Source organism: Podarcis cretensis (genome assembly GCF_951804945.1).
Source record: "Podarcis cretensis genome assembly, chromosome: 11".
NCBI classification, from domain to species: Eukaryota; Metazoa; Chordata; class Lepidosauria; order Squamata; family Lacertidae; genus Podarcis; species Podarcis cretensis.
Genome location: NC_137180.1, coordinates 16,557,084 through 16,582,332, shown reverse-complemented (window position 1 = coordinate 16,582,332; position 25,249 = coordinate 16,557,084). Strand labels below are relative to the sequence as shown.

The window sequence follows — 25,249 nt, the reverse complement described above, 5'->3', positions numbered from 1 at the left end:
TTCAAAAAGATGTCACAAAGGAGGGCAGGTCACTGTTACCTTGACAACCCACCTACCTGGGCACTGCTCCTCAGTCTTCAAAGTTCTTCAGAACTTTGAGGCACCTGATACACCTTGTTGAAACATCTCTGTCCATATTCGTATCTCCATTTCAGATTATCCTGATTTCTAAGAGAACCACGCCATCTCCTTTTCAATACAATATGAAACGCGTCTCGATAACACAGCATTAGGCAATCTGCTTTATGAGCAGATCTCAGGTTCAATTCCAAACATCTCCAGGTAGGGACAGTGCTTTTTTCTTTAAAAAAATGTTTAGGGGTACTCTCCTTTTGACTCAAGAAAATCACCATTTTATAGTTCAAATTGGGGGAAATAAATACAGTAAATGGACCAAAGTACAAAGATTCACAAAATGTTTAGGGGTATGCGTACCCCCAGAAAAAAGCACTGCATACAGGAAATGCCTGTTTGGGGTAGAGGAAGGGTGGAGTTTTCTAGATGTAAAGTTTACACTATACAAAGGAAATGTGCAGAAAAGGGAGCGTCTTTTTTTGACATGTCTCACTTTTACCCAGCGGGAAAGATTTACCATGGATCTGCAGTCACAATGGTTTGGGGGAGGGATAAGTAAGTAGAAAGAAGACCACACAGAGGAAAGTGAATCCATTTTACTTACCTGCAATCAACTTTAAAGCACAAAAGCTGCTGGATCTGTTTGTCTGCAATCTGATGCGTTTGTTATTCAGGAGCGCGTCTCGTGTGTCTTCAGTTTTCAAGCCACAAAACACTATGGGTGATTAAGCGATTCCTTTTTTCTTTTTACACATCCCAAACTGCAAAGCCTGTTCTTGCAGGAAGAGCATCATGGCCATTCATCTGAAATTTGGCAGGGATGCCTTTATTGCAAATTTCATCCGGTTCTCCCCTCCAACGAACAAGTTTGAGGCAATTCCTTTTTCTACAAAGAAACAAAATGTCCAGCCCTAAAGCCCCCTGGATGGATTTGCTTGTAATTTGGCAGTCTTAATCCACTCTGAGGGGCGGCTGCTATGCCTACAAATGTCATCCATTTCTAGAAAAAGAAGCAAATAATAATAAAAATAATAATACGGCCACTTTTTATTCCCTCTAATACTGAATGGTGTGGAACGGAGCTTTGTTTTTAGCTAAACAGCTTCAGACCAGAAATAAAAGTATAATTGGATGGTTCAGAAAAACACACAGAATAGATCAGACTGCTTCCTAAAATGAGAGACAGATCTGAACCCAATCCTGTGGCCAGTGCACAATCAAACTAAATAGAAAGTTTTAATCTTATGGCGTATGAGGGTGGGAGCAGAGGGCAGGATCTGAGTGCATAATATATTAGGAGAAGTTGACTGGGGGCAATTGTCATGTAGGCAGAATATTAATTAGGAGGAATACAGTAATTTAAGAAGACTTAATTTAGAGGAGGTTTGGGGACAAGGTCTGCGCCACACAGCGGGACTTACTTCTGAGACACCATGCATAGGATCAGTTTTTGCCTGCTGAGATGGAGGAGATATTTGAGTGCTTCATATTTGAAGCATGTAAAGGACCCTCAGTAAAACCATTAAGTTAATTGTCTAAGATTTTTAAATATCTACAGTCGTACCTTGGATCCCAAATAGCTTGCAAGTCGAACATTTTGGCACCCGAAAGCCGCAAATCTGGAAGTGAGTATTCCGGTTTGCGAACGTTCTTTGGAACCCAAATGTCCGACAGGGCTTCTGCTGCTTCCGATTGGCTGCAGGAGCTTCCTGCAGCCAATCAGAAGTGGCTCCTTGGTTTTCAAACTTTTTGGTAAAGGTAAAGGACCCCTGGACAGTCAAGTCCAGTCAAAGGTTGTGGTTTTCAGGCCAAGGGAGCCACCGTTTGTCTGCAGACAGCTTTTCGGGTCATGTGGCCAGCATGACTAAACCGCTTCTGGCACAATGGGACACCGTGGCGGAAACCAGGGCGCACGGAAACGCCATTTACCTTCCCACCACAGTGGTACCAGTTTATCTACTTGCGCTGGTATGCTTTCAAACTGCTAGGTTGGCAGGAGCTGGGACCAAGCAACGGGAGCTCACCCTGTTGCAGAGATTCGAACTGCCAACCTTCTGATCAGCAAGCCCAAGAAGCTCAGTGGTTTAGGCCACAGTGCCACCTGCGTCTCCTGAGTCAGCAGTAGCTTCTCACCTCTCAGGAACTATGCAAAACCTGTGGGAGAAAAAGTGACTGCAACATCTCCAAGGTGGGACAGAAAATAATGGCATAGCATCAATTTCCAGACTGCAGCCTTGTATCCCCTTTGCATCTTAATCACCTCAACTGTTTCTTCTGTTTGCCCAAGTTTAATATTAGGTGACTAATCTCTTCTGTTTGCCCAAGTTTAATTTTAGGTGACTAATCTCAAGTATTTGTCCAGGGATTTTTTTTCCTCTCTAAACGGTGTTATCCACAACTGAGATAAGCTTCGCAAGAACTGAAGATCAAAAAAGCACTCTTTGGAAGAGTTCCTTTCAAAACCGAGCCGGTGCATGAGAGGTTGCTTGCAAGACGTTTTAGGCAGATTTGAACTTGACACATGATGTCTGCAACAGATTGTTGCAGTGTATCCTAGCCCTCTAACAGGAATGCTCCTAGTCAAGATTCCAGCCGGTTAGGCGCTCCTCCAGACTATGATAACCAACGAAGACATTGGTATGTATTTCAAAGTAAACATGCTCAGACTTGCCCTGAAAGACTAGAGAATCACAATGGATTTTAAGGGAATTGACCAATTAGCAAGAGAGACTTTGTCTCCTATAACGTACACACAAATTTCACCAGCTCTCTAGTCAAATGCATTTCACAGATTTTCAAAACCAAGGTGGAATCTACACACAGATAAAAAACCATTCTGAAAATGCTTTGTTTTAAAAGCTTTTTTAAAAATACATTGAATTTTCCATGAGGCTCACCACCGCCATCTAGTGTCACATTGTATATTGCACTAAAAACATGCTTAAAACCTTTTATTTGCAGCTGTATAGATGAGTCCCAAGTGAAAATCTGAAGAACAGATTGTACCAGAGGCAAATGGAGGAGGCATGTAGACATTAGGAGTGATTATTCCTTTTCAATGCTATCCTCTACCCTCTGGAGCAACTACCATCTGTCTTCAGCCTAAGAAGTCAAGCAAATCATTTGCTATGTAAAGATATTAATCTTGTACCATCCAATTACAGCCATTCTCTATACTGCGAAAGCATTCACAGTAAAGTTGGACATATTTGGACTGAGTAAATGAACCAAGAAGAGGTTATATCATCTCCACGATTCTGGAACCTAAGTATGGGGGATGCAGTGGATATTTAGCAACTGTATCTGAAAGCTTCAGCCAATGATATAATGCTTAACATATCAAGAAGAATCATAGGCAAACATAATTCAATTACCCAATTAGAATTTGAGTAATTTCCCTAAGGTCAGGATACAGAATAATTACCTTTTACCAAACCTTTGCCTAGGTTTAAAATATAACACAAGATCCAGGAGAAGCTTGTACAGTCGTACCTTGGAAGTCAAATGGAATCCGTTCCCGAAGTCCATTGGACTTACAAAACGTCTGAAAACCAAGTCATGGCTTCTGATTGGCTGCAGGAAGCTCCTACAGCCAATCAGAAGCCACGGAAGCCCCATCAGACGTTCGGGTTCCAAAAGAACATTCACAAACTGGAACAATTACTTCTGGGTTTGCGGCGTTTGGGAGCCAAATCATCCAGGGCATTCGGGTTCCAGGGCATTCGGGATTCAAGGTACGACTGTTGAATGAATCCTGGCTTGCCATTGAGCTAGAGCATAGAAGACAACACAGAAATAATGCAAAATAGTGTGTGTGTGTGTGTGTGTGTGTGTGTGTAGGGGGGCAGGGATTGTATACAGACCTCTTCTTCGGTATTGATTTTAAAATCAACAAATTGATTATTTTATTGAATTAAGATGCAATTATCACACACACACAAACACACACACCAACGAAAGTGCTTTTAAGGATCAGGAAGGAAGCAAACAAACAGGCTTGTCTGTTTCGTTAACTGAAAGTTTGTTTGTTTGCTTGCTTGCTTTTTGCAAAAGACCATTCTTTGCCTATATTTTGAAATATAAAGCATATGGCCGAATTAAAACCACATTCATAATAGGCACCTGCAAATTAACATGTCAAAGAGCTACGCATCACTATTGCGGGAAATTCAGGTTTAAAGAATACACTGGCACCTATTTCACCTAAACGCCAACATCACTGCTCAAAGCTATAGTGAAAAATGTAGAAAGCTGCCATAGGGAAGAACTATGTGGGAAACGAATGCATGGAACAAGACTCAGAATCACTTCCACCAGGGTAGGGGTAGCTAACAGGATGCTCTCCAGATGTTGACTACAGACTCATCATTTCTAACTATTGATCCTGGTGGTTGGGGCTGATGGGAGCTGCAATCTGGAAGACACCTTGTCAGCTTGGTCTGCTCTAAGGAAGGGAAGTTTAAGAAATGTGTAATTTTGAGTAGAGAAGCTCAGATTACAACAACAGACCCTCCAAGTGTCCCTATTTTCCAGGGACATCCCTGGTTTAGAGAAGCCATCCCAGTTTCTGATTTGATCCTGGAATGTCCCACTTTTCCTTAAAAGGTAAAGGGACCCCTGACCATTAGGTCCAGTCGTGGCTGACACTGGGGTTGCTGTGCTCATCTTGCTTTATTGGCTGAGGGAGCTGGCGTACAGCTTCTGGGTCATGTGGCGAACCAGAGCAGAGCACAGAAACGCCGTTTACCTTCCCACTGGAGTGCTACCTATTTATCTACTTGCACTTTGACGTGCTTTCGAACTGCTAGGTTGGCAGGAGCAGGGACCGAGCAACGGGAGCTTACCCTGTCGCGGGGATTCAAACCGCCGACCTTCTGATCGGCAAGTCCTAGGCTCTGTGGTTTAACCCACAGTGCCACCCACGTCCCTCACTTTTCCTTAGGCTGTCCCTATTTTCATTGGTGAAATGTTGGAGGGTATGGAGTTATTCGACCTCCAAGCCGTCTGAAGGCAATCCTAGATTCAGGTAGGTAGCCGTGTTGGTCTGATGTAGTAGAAATATATAAATAAAATAAACAAATTGTCACACACAAAAGCTCATACCAAGAACAAACTTAGTTGGTCTCTAAGGTGCTTTTTTATTTTATTTATATATGAAGGCAATCCTGTATAGAGAAGTGTTTTGTTTTTTAAAAAAAAGTTTAATGTTTTATTGTGTTTTTATATATGCTGGAAGCTGCCCAAAGTGTCTGGGGCAACCTGGTAAGATTTGTGGGGTATAAACAGTAAAATTATTATTATGGAATGGGACGTCCTTATTTTCATCGGAGAAATGTTGGAGAGTATGCAACAATAATGCAAACAACATGAGCTATTGTGTTATTTGTATTTTTAAAAGATATTTTGCATAGCCTATATGGCTGTAGGTCTTAAAAGAGATGTGGGACTTCACTTAATTTTCAGCTCCTCAGGCTTGCTCTTTCATGCATAACCTGCAACATTTATTTTTTAAAAAACAAAAACAGAAGGAGAGGATCATTTGGCCTAATCTTCAGGTAGGAAAATGTATTGTGCTGGCACTGTCAGCCCCCAACAATTAACCGCAGTAGGAGGAGATTTTAATAAGATTTTAATTTCAATTGATTAGTGGGTGACATGCGGGGGACGCAGGTGGCGCTGTGGGTTAAAGCCTCAGCGCCTAGGGCTTGCCGATCGAAAGGTCGGCGGTTCGAATCCCTGCGGCGGGGTGCGCTCCCGCTGCTCGGTCCCAGCGCCTGCCAACCTAGCAGTTCGAAAGCACCTCCGGGTGCAAGTAGATAAATAGGGACCGCTTACCAGCGGGAAGGTAAACGGCGTTTCCGTGTGCGGCTCTGGCTCTGGCTCTGGCTCTGGCCAGAGCAGCAATGTCACGCTGGCCACGTGACCCGGAAGTGTCTCCGGACAGCGCTGGCCCCTGGCCTCTTAAGTGAGATGGGCGCACAACCCCAGAGTCTGTCAAGACTGGCCCGTACGGGCAGGGGTACCTTTACCTTTACCTTTAGTGGGTGACATTAATCAACTAAAGTGTGCAACTTTCCACGTGGGTTTTCTTTTCATCACCATGCAGACATCTTTCCATACATTTTATTAGCAAGCAAAATTGCTGCGAAAATTAGCTCATGGGTTGCTGGCATTCCTCTCTTTCCTTTAAGCTCCCCGCTTTTGCAATTGAGCCGCTGAGCCAGCATATATGGTAGTGACTTATATGAAGTACATGCAGCTGCGTGACCCAAATGCCATCCTCTGAAGTGTATACTCGGGCCACGGAACGGATCTCTGCTGAGCTGGTATTCTGCCTAATCCATTGCAACTGCCCCAGAAGCTACTGAAATGTCATGGTGATAATGAAACGCCTTGCCTTTGTAGACCTCCATTCTCAAATTAACCTGAATTGACTTTCAATATGCAAAAGAGCAGGAGCTTGTCCTTAAAAGCATCGCAAAAGGACTTAGCATTCCAGGAAGTGTTGCATGCTGCTAAGAAGGCACGAGTCGCTTTGTTTCGTGGTCCATTCAGCCTGCGTTTCGGAAAGAGTCAAAGCAGTCTTTCTGATCCTGCAGACCACAAGAAAACCAACCACATTCATCAATCACATCCTTGCTTTACTTGTGTCACTTTCCTGAGTGAACAATCGCAGCTTCCTGTAGTCCCTGCCGGCCACGTGATTGCAAAAGAGCAGTAGCTGCAGCAACAGCTGATTCAACATTTGCACCACCTAGATGATCCCAAACAGCATGATGAAGACGGACAGAAGCAGCTGAAAGAAGCAGCCCTAAGCTCTGAGTGGTCAGCAGCGTTCAGATGACTGCTTTCTTTTTGCTCAGCTCCGGAAAGGATTCTTGTAAACTGGGATAAAAGTAAAAGATGGTGGGATTTTCCCTGGAGTCAGCATAGGATCTATTTATTCATTTTAAACTTCAATTCCTATAGAGTAATTGCCGTGGTGAACTTGTTCACTAGGCAAGAAGGATCTCCAGCCACAGTTCTGAGCAAGGTTAGGCTTCTAATTCTGGGAATTCGCTGGAAAAGTGTAGGAGCTTAAGTAACTTCAAGGTCCAGAGAGAGTTTTCTATGGCATGCAACAGGTATCCAACTAGAAGAAATACTGGGTTTTTATCAAAAGGCAATCACATTGTATCTGCACTTCAGCACAACAAATCTCTGCAGGAGCTTTTGAGAAACAGTGAGATTTCTTGTCAACACCTGAATCCTTATTTGCAACCAATGGAAAATGTTACTAGAGAACAAAGAACGGTTGAGGAAGGGTGAGACAGCAAGCAATATTGAAAACAAACCAAGGTACAGAAGGCACCAGCAAGCCATGGTTTCAGACTGTGGTTTGTTGTCAAGCCATTGTTATGTGTGAACCTTTTCCAGCAATTTAGCACGATGCCATAGTTTAAAAAACCACGGTTTAATGTTATGTGTGACCTAGGAAGAGCAGCCAGCATTTGTTGACCCCAAAACAACTCAAGAGTTTTGTTTTGATTTTTTAAAGAGCAGAAACTATGTTGATGCCTCTGTGATATTGTGTCATCTTTTGACACTCTGCTAAGACCGTGTTCATGGAAGACAATCTTATTCGGCTACGAGTGATCGCCAAAGAAGAAGATTGTGATGGAGGGCCAAGAATTAATCTTTGAATATACTAACTAAATTCACCAGCAAACTTCATCAATTTTAGCAAATTCTCCTGTGCTAATCTGGTGCAATTCTTATTAGACGTGCTTTGAAATGAAAGTAAAAGCATGGCCATAAGAATTCTCCCATAATATGTCAGTTCTGTGGGGGGGGGGTTTAGGTACTCTAAGGATTATGAACACTTTAAATGGTGGGTCTTGAATGGCGAAGCAAAAGAATCATCTGCAGCTTCATTATTTCAACAGTGAAACAAAGAACGTTTGAAACCATTAACAAACACATTAGTGTCTTAAAGCAAAATGACTGTTCAGTCTTCAGTTCTGATCATGAATGCTAATTACATCCAAGAATAATTGCTTGGATAATCATCAAAGTGTTTTTTTTTCACAACATATAATGAGTTTAGGTGTGATCACATTTTTTTTTGCCTGAGTATTTTTTGTAAAAATATTGAAGCAACTTGAGCCAAAAGAAAATGAACATGTGCTGTGACTTCCCATACAAATTTCCTCTGAAGTAAGTCCTGTCACCTTCAGTGCATACAAGGCTGAAGCCCAAAAATAGACTTTGTTTTTTGAACATGAGTGCTCAATAAAGGGAGGCAAACTTTGCAAAAAAAAATTTACAGCTTTGACTCTTGGTTATATAATTTTTACATAAACAAATCTCTTTAATTTCAGTTCCTTCCCCTTTCAGTTCTTGAATCTTTTTTCAAAGCATGTTCTGGAAAAACCACCAACAAGCAAGGTTAATTTCCTTACTGCCAGTGCAGAATACCCAATAGAAGTTTCCTTAAAAAAACAGGATAGTTTGAAGAACTGTTTTAATCATTTAATAGCATATCACACTTTTCCCCAACCTCGTGCTCTCCAGGTGTGTTGGTCTATAATTCCCATTATCCTCAGCCAGCACAACCAATGGGAAGGGACAAACCATCTGACCAGCATCAAGCTGGAGAAGGCTGGGATACTATTTCAAGACTATCTATTGACTTCCAAGTCTCTCCGGGTGGTTTTCAGGAGCATAAATTGGAAAAAAACCAACCCAAAAAACTACAGTGGTACCTCGGGTTACATACACTCCAGGTTACAGACACTTCAGGTTACAGACTCTGCTAACCCAGAAATAGTGCTTCAGGTTAAGAACTTTGCTTCAGGATGAGAACAGAAATCGTGCTCTGGCGGTGCAGCAGCAGCAGGAGGCCCCATTAGCTAAAGTGGTGCTTCAGGTTAAGAACAGTTTCAGGTTAAGAACGGACCTCCGGAACGAATTAAGTACTTAACCCGAGGTACCACTGTATAGGGATTGGAAGACAAAAATGGAACATGCCTCTTGGTTGTGATAATAACCCCCATTTTAAAACTGCTGTTTTGGTTGCCCTTTCATTTCCAGACCCAATATCACTGTTATCAGTCCTTTCCGGAGTTGGAATCGTCATGTCATAGCTACAATGAGTCTACTTTTACAAAAAGTATAGAGTAGTTCACCGGATGAAAACTGAATTGTAAAAACTGGATAGGGTACTTTTCTTATGCCAACTGGCTAACTAACTGCTGTGACCTCCTTGCTCATGTTGCATCATTCTCACATGCCCTGTACTGCTGCCATCTTGAGCATTACTGCCTATGCGCTCGCAGCACTTTCTCATAAGCTGCCCTCACCCAATTTTACCCAGTGGCCTGCTCTCAATGCAGCCCTCCCAAGTTTCCAGCCCCTGCAAGTGTCCCTATTCTCTAGGAGAAGTCGCGGAGTTACAGAAGCCATCCCAGTTTCTAATTTGATCCCAGAATGTCCCCATTTTCCTTAAAGTAAAGGTAAAGGTACCCCTGCCCGTACGGGCCAGTCTTGACAGACTCTGGGGTTGTGTGCCCATCTCACTTAAGAGGCCAGGGGCCAGCGCTGTCCGGAGACACTTCCGGGTCACGTGGCCAGCGTGACATCGCTGCTCTGGCGAGCCAGAGCCGCACACGGAAACGCCGTTTACCTTCCCGCTGGTAAGCGGTCCCTATTTATCTACTTGCACCTGGAGGTGCTTTCGAACTGCTAGGTTGGCAGGCGCTGGGACCGAGCAGCGGGAGCGCACCCCGCCGCAGGGATTCGAACCGCCGACCTTTCGATCGGCAAGTCCTAGGCGCTGAGGCTTTAACCCACAGCACCACCTGCGTCCCTTTCATTTTCCTTAGGACGTCCCTATTTTCATCAGGGAAATGTTGGAGGGTATGGAGTTATGCAACCCCCAAGCCAAGGAGATAACTATATAACCGTTAGAAGACATGTGAAGGCAGCCCTGTATAGGGAAGTGTTTTCATGTTTAATGCTTTATTATGTTTTTATACATGTTGGAAGTTGCCCAGTGTGGCTGGGGCAACCCAGTCAGATGGGCTGGGTATGATGATGATGGAATAGGACATCCCTATTTTCATGGGGGAAATGTCAGAGGGTATGACTTTCATTCCTCAGGCTTTACCCGAGGTTCCCTGGATCCTTAGGAGAGGCTTTAGAAAGCGAACAGGGTCTCCACTGGGGAGGAAGTAGCAGGAAATTTCCCCTGCACAATCATCCATGTGCCTCATTGGATATTGATCGTTATGTACTACAACTTCTTGCCATTAAGCAAATCTCTTAACCATGTATAGTGGTACCTCAGAAGTTGAACGGAATCCATTCCGGAAGTCTGTTCGACTTCCAAAACATTTGGAAACCAAGGCACGGCTTCCGATTGGCTGCAGGAAGCTCCTGCAGCAGCCAATCAGAAGCCCTGGAAGCCCCGTCGGACATTCGGGTTTCAAAGAATGTTCACAAACTGGAACACTCACTTACGGGTTTGCGGCCTTTGGGAGCCAAGACATTCAACTCGCAAGGTGTTCGGGATCCAAGGTATGACTGTACAGTGGTACCTCGGGTTACAAACACCTCAGGTTACAAAGATTTTGGGTTACAGACTTTGCTAACCCAGAAGTAGTAACTAGGGTTAAGAACTTTGCCCCAGGATGAGAACAGAAATTGTGCAGTGGCAGCAGGAGGCCCCATTATCTAAAGTGGTTAAGAACTGTTTCAGGTTAAGAACGGACCTCCAGAACAAATTAAGTTCATAACCAGAGGTACGACTGTACTGCAAAACCACAAAGAAATTTACTAAGCCTTATTCTGCAGACACGAAGTCAGGAGTCCACATATGAAGTTTGGATCAACATTCTGACTTTTTTTAAAATGAGAACTTGGCGCCCTGAGATCCTAAGCTTTGTTTATCACTTGGTTTTATATTAAAATGCATATCAAGCGATAGAGCAGATGTGTTGAATGTCAGTAAATGACTGCCAGATAAACTCTGCAAATTGTAAAAACAGAATAAACCAACACTGCATTAGCCTTGGCTTGGCAGAGATTCCTCTTGTCTCTGGCTTGAGTGAAAACATTTGTCCTGAAGCCAGTAGCACTGATCAAGCAACTGAAACTACTTGGTGAAGGTGGAGGCGATACAACAGGCCTGAAAATATTGTTGGCATCAATACAGGATCCTCATCTGCAATTCCAAAGGTCCTCAGTAGGACTGGTTAAGCTTTTCATATACTGCAGTAGCATTAGGTAGCCTCTCTTGCAGAACAGCTCAGACAGCACTGACAGCTTCTTCTATAATTGGCCATTCCTTTCCTTGTATTGCATTATCATAGCTTTATTTGACACGTTCTCCGCAGAGACAATGGCTTGGATCCAGACTGCTTAAGAGCTGAACCCTGTTCACAGAATGTCCCCACTGGCAGAAGCGGCGAGGCCCTCACAGCCCCCTCGACTCTCCAAAAAATCTACTCTAGAGACTCTCCAGAGCAGTATGGAAGGAAAGGAGAATTGGCAAAAATTGCCTCGATATTCTGCCAGTAGGAGCCTTCATAGTCTCTGAATGGAATCCAAGCCCATTCATAGAGAGGAAACGTTCTTAGAATGTGGGAAAGCAAGAGTTTCCTTACTGGATCCAAAAGCAACTTCCTTCCAACGACAAATAGCTGATTGCATCGGGGCCAACTTGAACAAAATACAGTGGTACTTTGGATCTCAAATGCCTTGGTACTCAAACGTCAGAACCCGGAAGTAAGTGTTCCGGTTTGCAAACGTTTTTCAGAAGCCAAACGTCCAATGCGGCTGTTGGCTATAGTTTCCGGGGCACCTGTACCAATCAGAAGCTGTGCCTTGATTTTAGAACATTTTGGATGTCAAATGGACTTCCGTAACGGATTAAGTTTGGCGCTTTTGTTTTTGCTATTTATTTTGCACTCTTGTTTTTGAGGCTTTTTTGGTTAATTTGTTTTTGTGACTGTGTGGAACCCAGTTAAGCTACTGATTGATTGATTTATTGATTGATTGAGCAACTGCGGAAATGGATAAAAGCCCCCCATCCAAAGAATGACGATCATCAGTGCAGGTATGGAAAAATAAAATAAAATAAATTCATCATCTACAATACTGTCTTACTTATAATACATTGATGACACGGGTGGCGCTGTGGGTTAAACCACAGAGCCTAGGACTTGCTGACCAGAAGGTCGGCAGTTTGAATCCCCGCGATGGGGTGAGCTCCCGTTGTTCAGTCCCAGCTTGTGCCAACCTAGTGGCGGTTCGAAAGCACGTCAAGGTGCAAGTAGATAAATAAGTAGATAAATAGGTACCGCTCTGGCGGTAAGGTAAACGGTGCTTCCGTGCGCTGCTCTGGTTCACCAGAAGTGGCTTAATCATGCTGGCCACATGATCCGGAAGCTGTCTGCAGACAAATGCCGGCTCCCTCAGCCAATAAAGCGAGATGAGCGCCACAACCCCAGAGTCGGTCACGACTGGACCTAATGGTCAGGGGCCCCTTTACCTTTACCTTGATGATTGCTTTCATTTTATGGATCAATGGTCTTGTTAGATAGTAAAATTCATGTTAAATTGCTGTTTTAGGGGTTGTTTTCAAAAGTCTGGAAGGGATTAATCCATTTTGCATTACTTTCTATGGGAAAGCGTGCCTCAGTTTTGGAACGCTTTGGTTTTGGAACAAACTTCTGGAACGGATTACGTTTGAGAACCAAGGTACCCCTGAATGGGGGGGGGCACACCACACTTCTCCCCCCTCCTCGCACTTCTGCAGTGCACACCTTCTGACCCTGCTTGTGACCGGGCACAAGCCTAACCTTTCCCCCCTTTTTTTGCCTCTTGCCCCCCCCGCATGCCTGCAACAAATTTCTGCCTGCACACCCACCTCCCACACCCTGCCGCTTGCCCCCATGCCCACCCACCACCTACCTCTCCTACTGACCTCTCCAGCTGCCCCGGCTCAGATGTGCTTGGAAATGGTGCCAAAAGTTGGTAGGCAAGTTGGGAAAAGATGGTGGTGTGTGGCTGGGGGCGGGGCAGGGAGGTGTCTGCCCAAGGGAGGGAAGAAGAGACCAGGGCCCCATAGATTTGGAGCCTATGGCAGCTTGGGGGGGGGGGAGAAGGGAGTTAGTGAGCTCCATGACCCTAACAAAAGAGTTGAACTTTTTCTCTACCAATCTAGACAGCCCCCTCTAAAAAGAACCCCAAACAATCAGTTGTTACCACAAACCACACAAACAAACACACAAACTTAGTGTAATGCACAGTTTAGCGCTCTCGAACCTTGCACCAAATTAGTTTCCTTCAAGCCACATGGTGACCAAATATTTGCTCTGCAAACACTAACAGTTCCAGGGAAAGTATTTGTTAATCCCAAAGTGGGGGGAGGGGAGGGTGGAATTGGGTAAAAAGGAGTCCTTAAGCGCTTATCCAAAGCTTCCCAAACTCATCAGATTTCCTTCATCCAGTGATTTCTAAAATTTGTGTTGTAAAAGAGAAAAATGACTTGCCTAGGCCCACAATTAAAGGATAGCTGTTGGCTTTGCCCCTGTTCAAGCTCAAGACTTGCGAATCCAACACCATGATCTAAGCAGGCGCCATCTTTGAAATGGCTAGGATGGAACTGGTTTTGAATGCTCCAGATACAGAACTGCCCACCCTCTAAAAGAGGGCCCATCTCTGCAAAGGTCTCTTCTTTGAACTCTCCTCCTTCAAAATAAACAGGAACACCAAAAAGAGTAACTTATTTACTCATATATGTATACTTTCCAGGTGTAAAAGTCAAATGCATGACTGGATTTTAAGTTCAGGGAGGAAAAGAAATTTATGTCACAGAGGTCTTGCATCACCTCAGTTAACAAAAGTTCAGAGTATCACGATGACCCTTTTACATCAACCTCAACTGACTTCAGACACTACAGAGTCCAAATTTAGCTTGAATTATGATACGGAGGTGGGGGACAAAAGGGGAGCTGAAATCCAAAGTGTTTCAAAATCCCCTGGCAAAATTCAGGGAGAAGAACAAAGTTTGTGAGAGCGAGATCCCACTGCTATTCTTCCAACAGCTGCTGACTTCTCATCCTCACACCGCCCCCAAAAATCCAAAGAACACAGCTATGTGGCGACATAATATCACTGTGATGGAGGATATTGGGGAAAAGATAGCAGCAGCCAGCCAGCAACAGAAAGCAACAGTTTCATTCCCCCACCCATAATCATCAAAATGTTCCCCATGTCACCACCTGCAAATGGGGCAGTAAGACATTGGGAAGGCAATTTCGGCTTGGTCCTGATTTTCATGAAACCTGAGAAGGATCTTCCAATTTTTTTCCTCTCCCCCCAGTTTTAAAAAATGCTTTATTGCAGTATGGTAAAATATCAGTAGGGGCGCGAGTGGCTCTGTGGGTTAAACCGGTTTGAATCCCCGCAACGGGGTGAGCTCCCGTTGCTCAGTCCCTGCTCTGGCGGGAAGGTAAACGGCATTTCCATGCGCTGCTGTGGTTTGCCAGAAGTGGCTTAGTCATGCTGGCCACATGACCCGGAAGCTGCACGCCGGCTCCCTCGGCCAATAAAGAGAGATGAGCGCCGCAACCTCAGAGTCGGTCACAACTGGACCTAATGGTCAGGGGTCCCTTTACCTTTACCTTTAAAATATCAGTAAGGTATAATTTCCTCAAAAGGAGGGTTTCGAGTGACGGTGACTATCATATTGACAAACTTTATTCAAAACTCTCTCTTTTTTATTATAAAAAAATCCCTAATATATGTCCCACCATGTGCCGAAAGGGCCATTTCATTAGTTGATTGTTAATATGTGAATACCAATATTAAAAATATCACCACCATTAGCTGAGAGCCAGGCCGCATATTATGGTTATCTTGACGGTGTAATCTTATCACAAGGGGCTTGGTACTGCATTTAATGGTCTGCCTTCTCTCATATGTACTTTCTCAACAGTTAATATAATTTTTTAAGACCTTTATCCGGGTTCCCGCTTTTCAGAAGTTAGGTGAGTGGCTTCTTTGTTTTGTCACCCAGATTTCAGAATTCTTTCAGAATTCTTGGTGCTGTCATAATTGTCACCATGGTATCAACATCAGTTTATGCTGGTTTATACTGTGTACAATACTTTAATCAAGGTTAAAACCTTTTTTTTTATACTGAACTGTTTGTTTTGTGCTACAGTGGTACCACTATTTTCGAACGTAATCTGTTTCGGAGGACTGTTTGTGTTCTGAAATGTTTGAAAACTGAAGCATTTACTTCCGGAAGCATTTACCTGCAAAAAACTCAATACGGGAACCGTGTTTAATGTTCGACTTCTGAAAAGCATTTGAAAACCAAAGCATTTATTTCCTGGTTTTCGGCGTTCGAAAACTGAAACATTCGACTTCCAAGATGTTAAAAAACAAAGGTACCACTGTATCCTTTTTAATGTCTGATATAAGTTGTCACCACATATTTTCACAATAAGAAGTCAGTGGGGAGGGGGATTGAAAATACAGGTGAAACAACACCTGGCAATTTTTTTATGCTGCCCTGCCAGGTTTTTTAGGTTAATTTCTCAGCATGTTTCTATGATAGTTAAGATTATTTATCTCAGCTGCCTTAACTTTGGTTTCCATTTCTTTTCTTTTGTGTGTACCAAACAGTGTATTTTGTCTTGTACAGATGATTATACAGATTGATAGGCAGAACAAAACAAAAAAGGTGATTTCTACAGTCATCGTTGCCGATTCAGCATCAGTAGGCAGATCAACAAACAAAGGCTAGAGAGGAGGGGAACCTGTTCCCTTTCATAATTCCTAATTGCATTGCCTTCCCATGGTCTGAAAAAGGTCAGTGGACGTGGTAAAATTGACCAGATGGAAATCAACAAATAGCCTTCGTTACAATCAATTTCGCTAGCAAGAGAGAGGAAAAAGGGGGATGGAATGAAAATACTTTCCAATAGCAAGGCAGTTGCTGAGAAGGGTAGCCATACACAAAACACAATGTTTGTAATATTAGTCACATCATCTGAACAGCACGTAGGGGAAAAGACAGTGAGAAAACAAGTGCGGATCTGCTCTAATTCACAGACTACTCTTGTGGGATTTCTTTCTTCTTCTATAACGGTGCCACAAGCAGAAGATGGAGATGAAGAAGCAGTCACCTGTCATATCCCATGGTGGATCCAGCTTTTGACTGAGCAGAGCTAACCGTTATTTTGAAGTGCTTGTAGTGATGTTTGCTATATCAGCGGCTCTACTTGTAGCAGATAGATCAGATAACCACTTGCTCGCCTCTGTCTTTCCTTCTTCAATGACAGGAAAATAAAAAAAAAGCTACCACCCAAGCAACAAAGAAAAAGATTTATAGTAATACGGAGTCACTTTTCTTCCAGCTAGACAACTAAGTGGCTGTTATGATCTAACCCATATTAGCCCGTGACAAATTAGGAATGGAATATTCCAAATACCCTACTACAATGACTAAAACTGGAAGAACTCTCTCAGTTTCTGTGGCATTAAGGACACAGGACTCCATATTCTTGTGGTAGCATATTTACGATGTAACAATTCTGAAATATTTTAGAACTAATTGATTCTAAAATATTTTAAGACTTAACCAGTGGGTAATAAGTGGCTTCTTCTGTCATTAAATACTACTCTTATTGATCCAGAGCAGAACTCCGACATATAGTTACCAGAGTAAAAACCTAAACACATTGCAGGATTCCCCCAAAATAGACCAGAGGCAATTAATATTTCATCCAGCAGAGCTTTACCGCTACTGAAGGCAAATGAGCATACAGTGGTGACCCGCAAGACAAACGCCTCGCAAGACGGAAAACCCGCTAGACCAGAAGCCCATGGGAACCCCATAAGCAGGACCTGAGCACAAGAGCAATCTCACTTCCAGTGTTTTTCAGCAACTGGTACCCAGAAGCATACTGCTTCCAGCCCTAAAAGCATAGCCATCATGCCTAGCAGGCACTGATAGCCTTATCCTCCATGGATTTCCCTAACCCTTTTTTTAAACCCAACCACGTTGGTCACCATCCCTGCATTTTGCAGGAGCAAATTCCACAGATTTAAATATGTTCTGTGTCTAAAGAAGTATACAGTGGTACCTCGGTTTTCGAATGTCTCCGTTGACGAACATTTCAGTTCCCGAATGCCGTAAAGCCAGAAGTAAATGCTTCGGCTTTTGAACATGCCTCAGAAGTCAAACATGCCACGCGGCTTCAGCTGACTGCAAGTGTCAGGAGCTCGTCCTACACTTGAGTAGGTCCCTGGCAGAGACACATGCCCGACTGGCATGTTCTCTGCCTCCTGGTCAATCGTTCGGGAGCTTCAAAAGCTTTCTTCAGCCTGAACATCACAGCGACCGATGCCAACAGACATTGGCACACTTAGGGATCTACAGAGTCTTTGCAGCTTGCGTAACAGACCTCAGCAACTCAGCATTTTGACTAATCTACTTTATGTACATATAAACACACACGGAGCACTGCAACATGGCTCCCTCTCTCTCTAGCATCAGACAGCAAAGAGAAAAAGAACAAAGAACAATAGTCCCACTTCACGGAACACAGTAACACAAACATCCTGTCTCCGTCACTTCCCACTCTGTGGAGTCAAAACATATACTGTCATGTAATAGACAACGATCCCATGACTGCAATCATGGAGCAGGAATTCTAACAGCAAGATCTGGAGGCGTAGCTGTTGGCTATTGAGTTTTCGGTTTTTGAACATTTCAGAACCAGAACGGATTACGTTTAAAAACCAAGGTACCACTGTATCAGACTCTCCAAGTGTCTCCATTTTCCAGGGACAGTACCGGATTTACAGAAGCCATTCCAGTTTCTGATTTTATCCCAGAATGTCCTGCTTTTTCTTAGGACATCCCTATTTTCTTAGGAGAAATGTTGGGGGTATGGAGTTATGCGACCCCCAAGCCAAGACAGCCTTTAGAAGAAATCTGAAGGCAGCCCTGTATAGTTTTATTATGTGTATGTGTGTACACACACACACACACAGCCCTTCAAGGCATCTGGGGCAGCCCAGTCAGATGGGTGGACTATAAATAATAAAATTATCATCATTATTATGGAATAGGATGTCCCTGTTTTCATTGGAGAAATGCTGGAGGGTATGGTATATTTCGATGCCTGTCCTGAATCTTGCAACACGTAGCTTCACTGGATGCCCATGAGCTCTTGTGTAGCGAAACAGGCAGAGAAACTTTCCTCTATCCGCTTTCCCCATGCCCAGGCATCATTGTATACATCCTTCCTGCAGAATTTGCTCTAGCTCCTTGATCACTTTGCTTCCCCTGTTCTGAACCTCTCCCAGTTCTACAATAACCATTTATTAGGTAAGGTGACCTGAACTGTACACACTCTCACTCCTGGTCAGTCGAGGCCACTTCAGAATCCATGAGTGTACATGTGAAATTAGGATTTTTGGCCACCAGCATGCCTCACTTTATGCTTGTTTATGTTGAATTGCGTTTGCCTTTTTATGGCCCATTTTGTCGGGTTGAATAGGTCCTTTTGAAGCACTTTGCAATCCCTTTTTGTTGATCCTGAACAATTATGACCAGCATATGATATGCTTATACTTAACTCTAGATCAGAGTTTCCAAACGTTTCCATCTGTTTTTGGACTACAACTCCCATCATCCCTACCTAGCGGAACCAGTGGTCAGGGATGATGGGAACTGTAGTCCAAAACCAGCTGGAGAACCAAGTTTGGGAAACCCTGGTCTAGATTGTTTATGAACAAATTAAAAAGCACAGCTTCCACTATTGACACTTGGGAAGACTCAACTTTCTACATCCCTCTGTTGAGAAAACAGTGCACTTATGCCCATGCTCTGCTTCCTGTTATGCACCTAGTTCATGACCTACAAGAGGACATTGATTTTATTCTATGACTGTAGTGGGTATTGGCTTACATGTAAAAATAAAAGATAAGCTGTGTCTGGCATTGAGATTTTCCAAGCACTTCAATTATTGCATGCCAAGAGCAAAGAAGAACTTTAAAAGCTGGGCTATTAAAAATCTTATAATTTACTGCATCACATAGAAATGCAAGGATTGTCAGAATTTTTGGTGCATGATGTATTGGGACACAACAGCCATAGTAATTTAGTATAATTTATGGAGCATGGAGTTGATTTTACAGGTGCATGCTGGCCTGAACACGCTAATGAAAAATGCTGTACTGGTGTTTTAAACTAATCATGCAGAAGGCCCGGGTGATGCAGACAATGCTAAAATAATATGAGAAATAAACAGGAAGGGGGAAATCTACAAAAGTATCTGCCTTAGGGATGTTATTACTGGTTTATCTTGCAGGATCATTGTGCAAATTACCAAGATAATATCTTACATACATTATTAAAATAGTCATTCAACAATACCATGATACTGAAGATTTATAAACTTTAATGTTTTAATAATCATAGACCAAATTCATTATTATTATTATTATTTAATTTATTAATCATCTTCTGTATAATTGCCTCAATGTGATGTAAAACACAAAACAGATTTAAAACATTTAAAAACATACAAGGAAACGCAAGCAGATACATTGAAAACAAAACAAAAACCATACAAAATAGACACTCGTGGCAGAGACCAGTTTATCTAGCTGGGAAAACCTGTCAGAACAAAAATATCTTAAATAGTTTCTGGAAAGTGCAGATAGTCAACATATTCAGGACTCCCCCCCCCCCCCAGACGGAGCTCAGTGGACCTCAGTTCTGACACATCTCAGGTGGGCACCATTGCCATTCTAAAAGAACAAGGGTGAGCTCATGGTGAGCTCCAGCTCCCCCTTTTCTAGAAAAATAGCCCTGGATAAAGGTGTCCCTCAAGTAAGCTGGTCCTGACCTGTACTATACCTTATATATGAATGCAATGGGTGGCGCTGTGGTCTAAACCACTGAGCCTCTTGGGCTTGCCAATCAGAAGGTTGGTGGTTTGAATCTCCACGACGGGGTGAGCTCCCGTTGCTCTGTCCCAGCTTCTGCCAATCTAGCAATTCGAAAGCACACCAATGCAAGTAGATAAATAGGTACCTCTGCAGCAGGAAGGAAAACGGTTTCCATGGGCTCTGGTTTCCGTCACGGTGTCCCATTGTGCCAGAAGCTACTGTTAGGTCCATCACGAGATGTCCGTCAGCTTCTAACCACAGATACCAGCAGCCTTCAAGCAAGCAAACTTGCCTTATTATCACTCCCTAGCATCTCACAGGTGGCGCTGTGGGTTAAAGCCTCAGGGCCTAGGACTTGCCGATCGAAAGGTCGGCAGTTCGAATCCCTGCGGCGGGGTGCGCTCCCGCTGCTCGGTCCCAGCGCCTGCCAACCTAGCAGTTCGAAAGCACCTCCGGGTGCAAGTAGATAAATAGGGACCGCTTACCAGCGGGAAGGTAAACGGCGTTTCCGTGTGCGGCTCTGGCTTGCCAGAGCAGCGATGTCACGCTGGCCACGTGACCCGGAAGTGTCTCCGGACTGCGTGGCCCCTGGCCTCTTGAGTGAGATGGGCGCACAACCCCAGAGTCTGTCAAGACTGGCCCGTATGGGCAGGGGTACCTTTACCTTTACTTTAGCATCCCACTGCCAGAGGATTGCCACCTTCCATTCACCAGTTTGCCTCCTCCAAGTGGAAGAAACCGGGGCAGTGCTGAATGTCACATCCATTGCCAGGTGTGTCCTGTTGGAAATGGAAAAGGGCTTTTCCCTTGGCCTGCCTTTATATCCACTCAGTTGCCAAGTGCTTTTGTGACATCACAAGAAACCCACAGCCAATGGCAACAGCTGGGGAGACATCATCTTCATTGCTTTGAGTCTCACAATGGCAGGTGGACCTATCAGTGATTGTGTGTTTGTTTATTTGGGACACGGGTTGAGCTGTGGTCTAAACCACTGAGCCTCTTGGGCTTGCCAATCACAAGGCGATGGTTCAAATCCGCATGACATGGTGAGTTCCCGTTGCTCTGTCCCAGCTCCTGCCAACCTAACAGTTCGAAAGCACACCAGAGGAAGTAGATAAATAGGTACCACTGCGGCAGGAAGGTAAACAGTGTTTCTATGTGCTCTGGTTTCCATCATGGTGTCCTGTTGCTCCAGAAGTGGTTTAGACATGCTGGCCACCTGACCCGGAAAGCTGTCTGTGGACAAACGCCGGCTCCCTCGGCCTGAAAGCGAGATGAGCGCCGCAACCCCAGAGTTGCCTTTGACTGGACCTAACCATCCAGGGCTGTTTCCCATACTATTTGGTACATTGTTCTGGCCAAACTGCAGCATTCAGGATAGGAATGGTGTGGCCCCCCTTGAACTACTGTTACAGAGGGTGCATTTGCAGCATCTCAGATACTCATTTCACCTGCACATCAACTCATCGTAACACTGGAACAGAATGTGTCCCAATCTCTTTTTCCACACTGCCTGTGAGTCACGCAGTATTGCACAGGTTTTCCCTTGAGTAGAAAAATCCGATAAGTACAGTAAAGTAAAGTAAAGACTGGTACAGCTGTGAAAACTGGGTGCTTCAACTCAAAACTGTTCAGCATTTGGAAGTGGTGCTCTTCTGACACCTTGTGTGACACTACTTCATTTCCAAGAGGAGTCCTAGGAAGTCCCACTTTCCTTTCATGGTGGATTAATGACTGCTGAACGGCTACTGATGCAAAAATGGGCTGCAAAAACCAGGAAGATCTGTGGCAGTAACAAGAGACCCTTGAACTACTGGGAGGTGGGGAACAAAATCTAGGAGCAGCTTAAACAATATTCATTGTTTTAAGCATATTGCTCAGGAGATGTCTGCATAATAATAATAATAATAATAATAATAATACAGACCTCAGCAACTCAGCATTTTGACTAATCTACTTCATGTACATATAAACACACACGGAGCACTGCAAGATGGCTCCCTCTCTCTCTAGCACCAGACAGCAAAGAGAAAGAAGAACAAAGGACAATAGTCCCACTTCACGGAACACAGAAACACAAACATCCTGTCTCCATCACTTCCCACTCTGTGGAGTCAAAACATACACCGTCATGTGATAGACAAATATCCCATGACTGCAATCACGGAGCAGGAATTCTAACACATTTATACCCCACCCATCTGGCTGGGTTTCCCCAGCCACTCTGGGCAGCTCCCAACAGAATATTAAAAACACGATAAAAGATCAAACCTTAAAAACTTCCCTAAACAGGGCTGCCTTCAGGTATCTTCTAAAAGTCAGATAGTTATTTACTTGACATCTAATGGGAGGGCGTTTCACAGGGCGGGTGCCACTACCGAGAAGGCCCTCTGTCAGCTTGCTCCATTAAAGAAATGCTGGGTCCTAAAATGAGATTGCCTCAAATTTCATCTCAGGAAACACATACTGGGTCACTTGGAAATTGCAGCTTACGGTATGGATAAAGGAATTCGCATGGCTCCAAGGCCTGTAGTTCCTGTGAGTTCACGCAGATTAGGATGCAGAGCCATTTTATTTCTGCACTGATCAACACAACTATGATAGGCAGAAATGATGCAAAATGAGTTGGGCAACTGAATCAGCACAAAGCAGTAAGGAAGCAGAGCAGCTAAATGAACTAAATGGCCTGTCAAAAAAAGAGAGCATGCAAAATAAGAAAATATAGAACTTAAACGTTCCAGGAAGTTTGCTTATGATTAAGGACCGAGCCAAAGTGCTGCAGAATTGAGATGGCTCACATTGTTGCAACATGTTTTCATGCTTAAATCGTTTTTTGGCACAATAACAGATGGGGAAAGCAACACAATCCATTGCTACATTGCAAAAATTTGAGCCACTGCTTTCAACTTCTTCTTCTCTTTTACTTCTTGTGCATCTCCACAAAGTGACATCATAGTGCCCTATATCACGCATGATCACTCTTTCTAATAGCAAACTCAGGTGGTTATTTTTCTAGAAAAAGAGGTGCTGGAACTCACCATAAACACCTCACTTGTTGTCTTGGAATGGCAATGGCACCCACCTGAGCGGTGCCGGAACTGAGTTTGGGGGGAGTTCCGAATGGAAAGACCCCCTCACTGGAGTCGAAACAGAGTCATAGAATCATAGAATCATAGAGTTGGAAGAGACCACAAGGGCCATCAAGTCCAACCCCCTGCCAAGCAGGAAACACCATCAGAGCACTCCTGACATATAGTTGTCAAGCCTCTGCTTAAAGACCTCCAAAGAAGGAGACTCCACCACACTCCTTGGCAGCAAATTCCACTGTCGAACAGCTCTTACTGTCAGGAAGTTCTTCCTAATGTTTAGGTGGAATCTTCTTTCTTGTAGTTTGGAACCATTGCTCCGTGTCCGCTTCTCTGGAGCAGCAGAAAACAACCTTTCTCCCTCCTCTATGTGACATCCTTTTATATATTTGAACATGGCTATCATATCACCCCTTAACCTCCTCTTCTCCAGGCTAAACATGCCCAGCTCCCTTAGCCGTTCCTCATAAGGCATCGTTTCCAGGCCTTTGACCATTTTGGTCAATGAGAACGAAGAGGAAGACACTCAGGGGAACTTTGGTTTTGATATTGCTGCAAACCACTGGGATATATTTCTTAAGATACAGTCATACCTCGTGATGCTTCAGGTTGAGCATTTTCGGGTTGCGCTCTGCGGTGACCCGGAAGTAATGGAACGTGTTACTTCTGGGTTTCGCCACTCACGCATGTGCAGGCGGTCAAAATGACTTCACACGCATGCGCAGAAGCGGCGAATTGCAACCCGCTCAGACGCGGGTTACGTTCACCTCAGGATGTGAACGGGGCTCCAGAACGGATCCCGTTCGTAACCAGAGGTACCACTGTACAGTGGTATATAAATATTTTAATAAATTAATAAATAACTGTAATGGTTCTAGGGGTTGCTCGTGAGTAAACTGGTGCAACGCCTGGCTTTGTTGCCTGAGTGAACCTTTTCTGTCCGGACAGCCACTCACCCGTGGCTGTCTCAATCGCTGGCAGAATCCGTCAGTGGGCGTTTCTTGAACTTCTTCCAGCAAAGAAGCTCTTTGACGCCTAGTCTCCTCCTACTCTCCCTGCGCGGAAGCCTTCTGCGCAAGGAGGGTGTAGGCAGCGGAGGACCCTTACTCTCCCCGCTGGTCCCTGGCAAGGAGTCATGGGACCGCCTCGCCGATTCCCCCATCTGCCCCCCTTCTCCACTGGTGCTACGCTGATTCTCTTCCCCAGAAGATGGGCTGCCTCTCCCCATCCCGGGACGCTCTCTGGAACCCTTCCAGAGCCCACTCTCTCCCTCCGGCCCTGATGGCAGTTCCCTGACAATAACTAAGCAAAAACAGAACGAAAAACAAAGAAAGGCTTATACAAGTGTTAAAAAAATATTTTCTTAAAAACTCCAAACCTAAAAGTGTGTGTGTTTGTGTGTATGTGTGTGTTATATGAAATCCCTGGGCTCACTTGGATTGCCAAACAAAGACACCAGCCAAGAATATAGCCTGTAGGCCTGATCTTTATTCAAGGAACTGTTGCAACAGGACTTCCAGCCACCACATGGAAGGAGGAGGAAGAAGCCCAGAACAAAGGATGGCTCCAACTTTTATAAGTTTCCCTTTTTACCCACAACACCCTTAGTGAAGCATCACACATACATCATTTAAACATCACAGCTGTGTCATAATCTGGGAAGGGTCTCCTGGCAGAAACCTGAGTATTAGGTTTGCCCACATCCCTCCCTTGACCTCCACTTCACACCCATTAAGTAAAACAAAAGGTGAGTACATATGTACATTTTCCTGTTCTCCCAGTCAAGTTAATCACACCCCTTTGTCTTGACCAAGATCCTAATGAGGTTGGGTTTACCACTGTTTCTGGAATGGCTACCTGTCTAGCACTCAGGGGCCAGGATGCCAGCGATTTTCATCCAGACAAGAGGTTGCTGAGTATGTGGTCTCAGGTGTGAGGGATTATGGCTGCCCACATGCCTGGCTTCTCTCTTGGTAGCCATTCCTTCCCTGAACAGAACAAAGTTGGAACGTTGCAATTCCGATACTGGAGCGATTTTATATGGCTTTCTAAAGCTTTCCCAATGAGCCAGTACATACATACATTTATCAGTGAACTGTTACATTTGATAATGTCCAGCAGAGGCCCTT

The 25,249-nt window shown here is 44.1% G+C and overlaps 1 protein-coding gene across 2 annotated transcripts in view; it reads right to left on the bottom strand.

Moving 5' to 3' along the window:
• MARCHF3 (membrane associated ring-CH-type finger 3) overlaps positions 1-25,249 on the bottom strand; it is a 152,983-nt gene that overhangs the window by 107,669 nt on the left and 20,065 nt on the right. The window contains exon 1 of one of the 2 annotated variants that reach the window (XM_079995831.1): positions 680-698. The exons of the other annotated variant lie outside the window; for it this stretch is intronic. The gene's annotated coding sequence lies outside the window, so the exon portion shown is untranslated. Of the gene's footprint in view, positions 1-679; positions 699-25,249 lie in introns of those variants that run through there. 2 annotated transcript variants of the gene reach the window in all.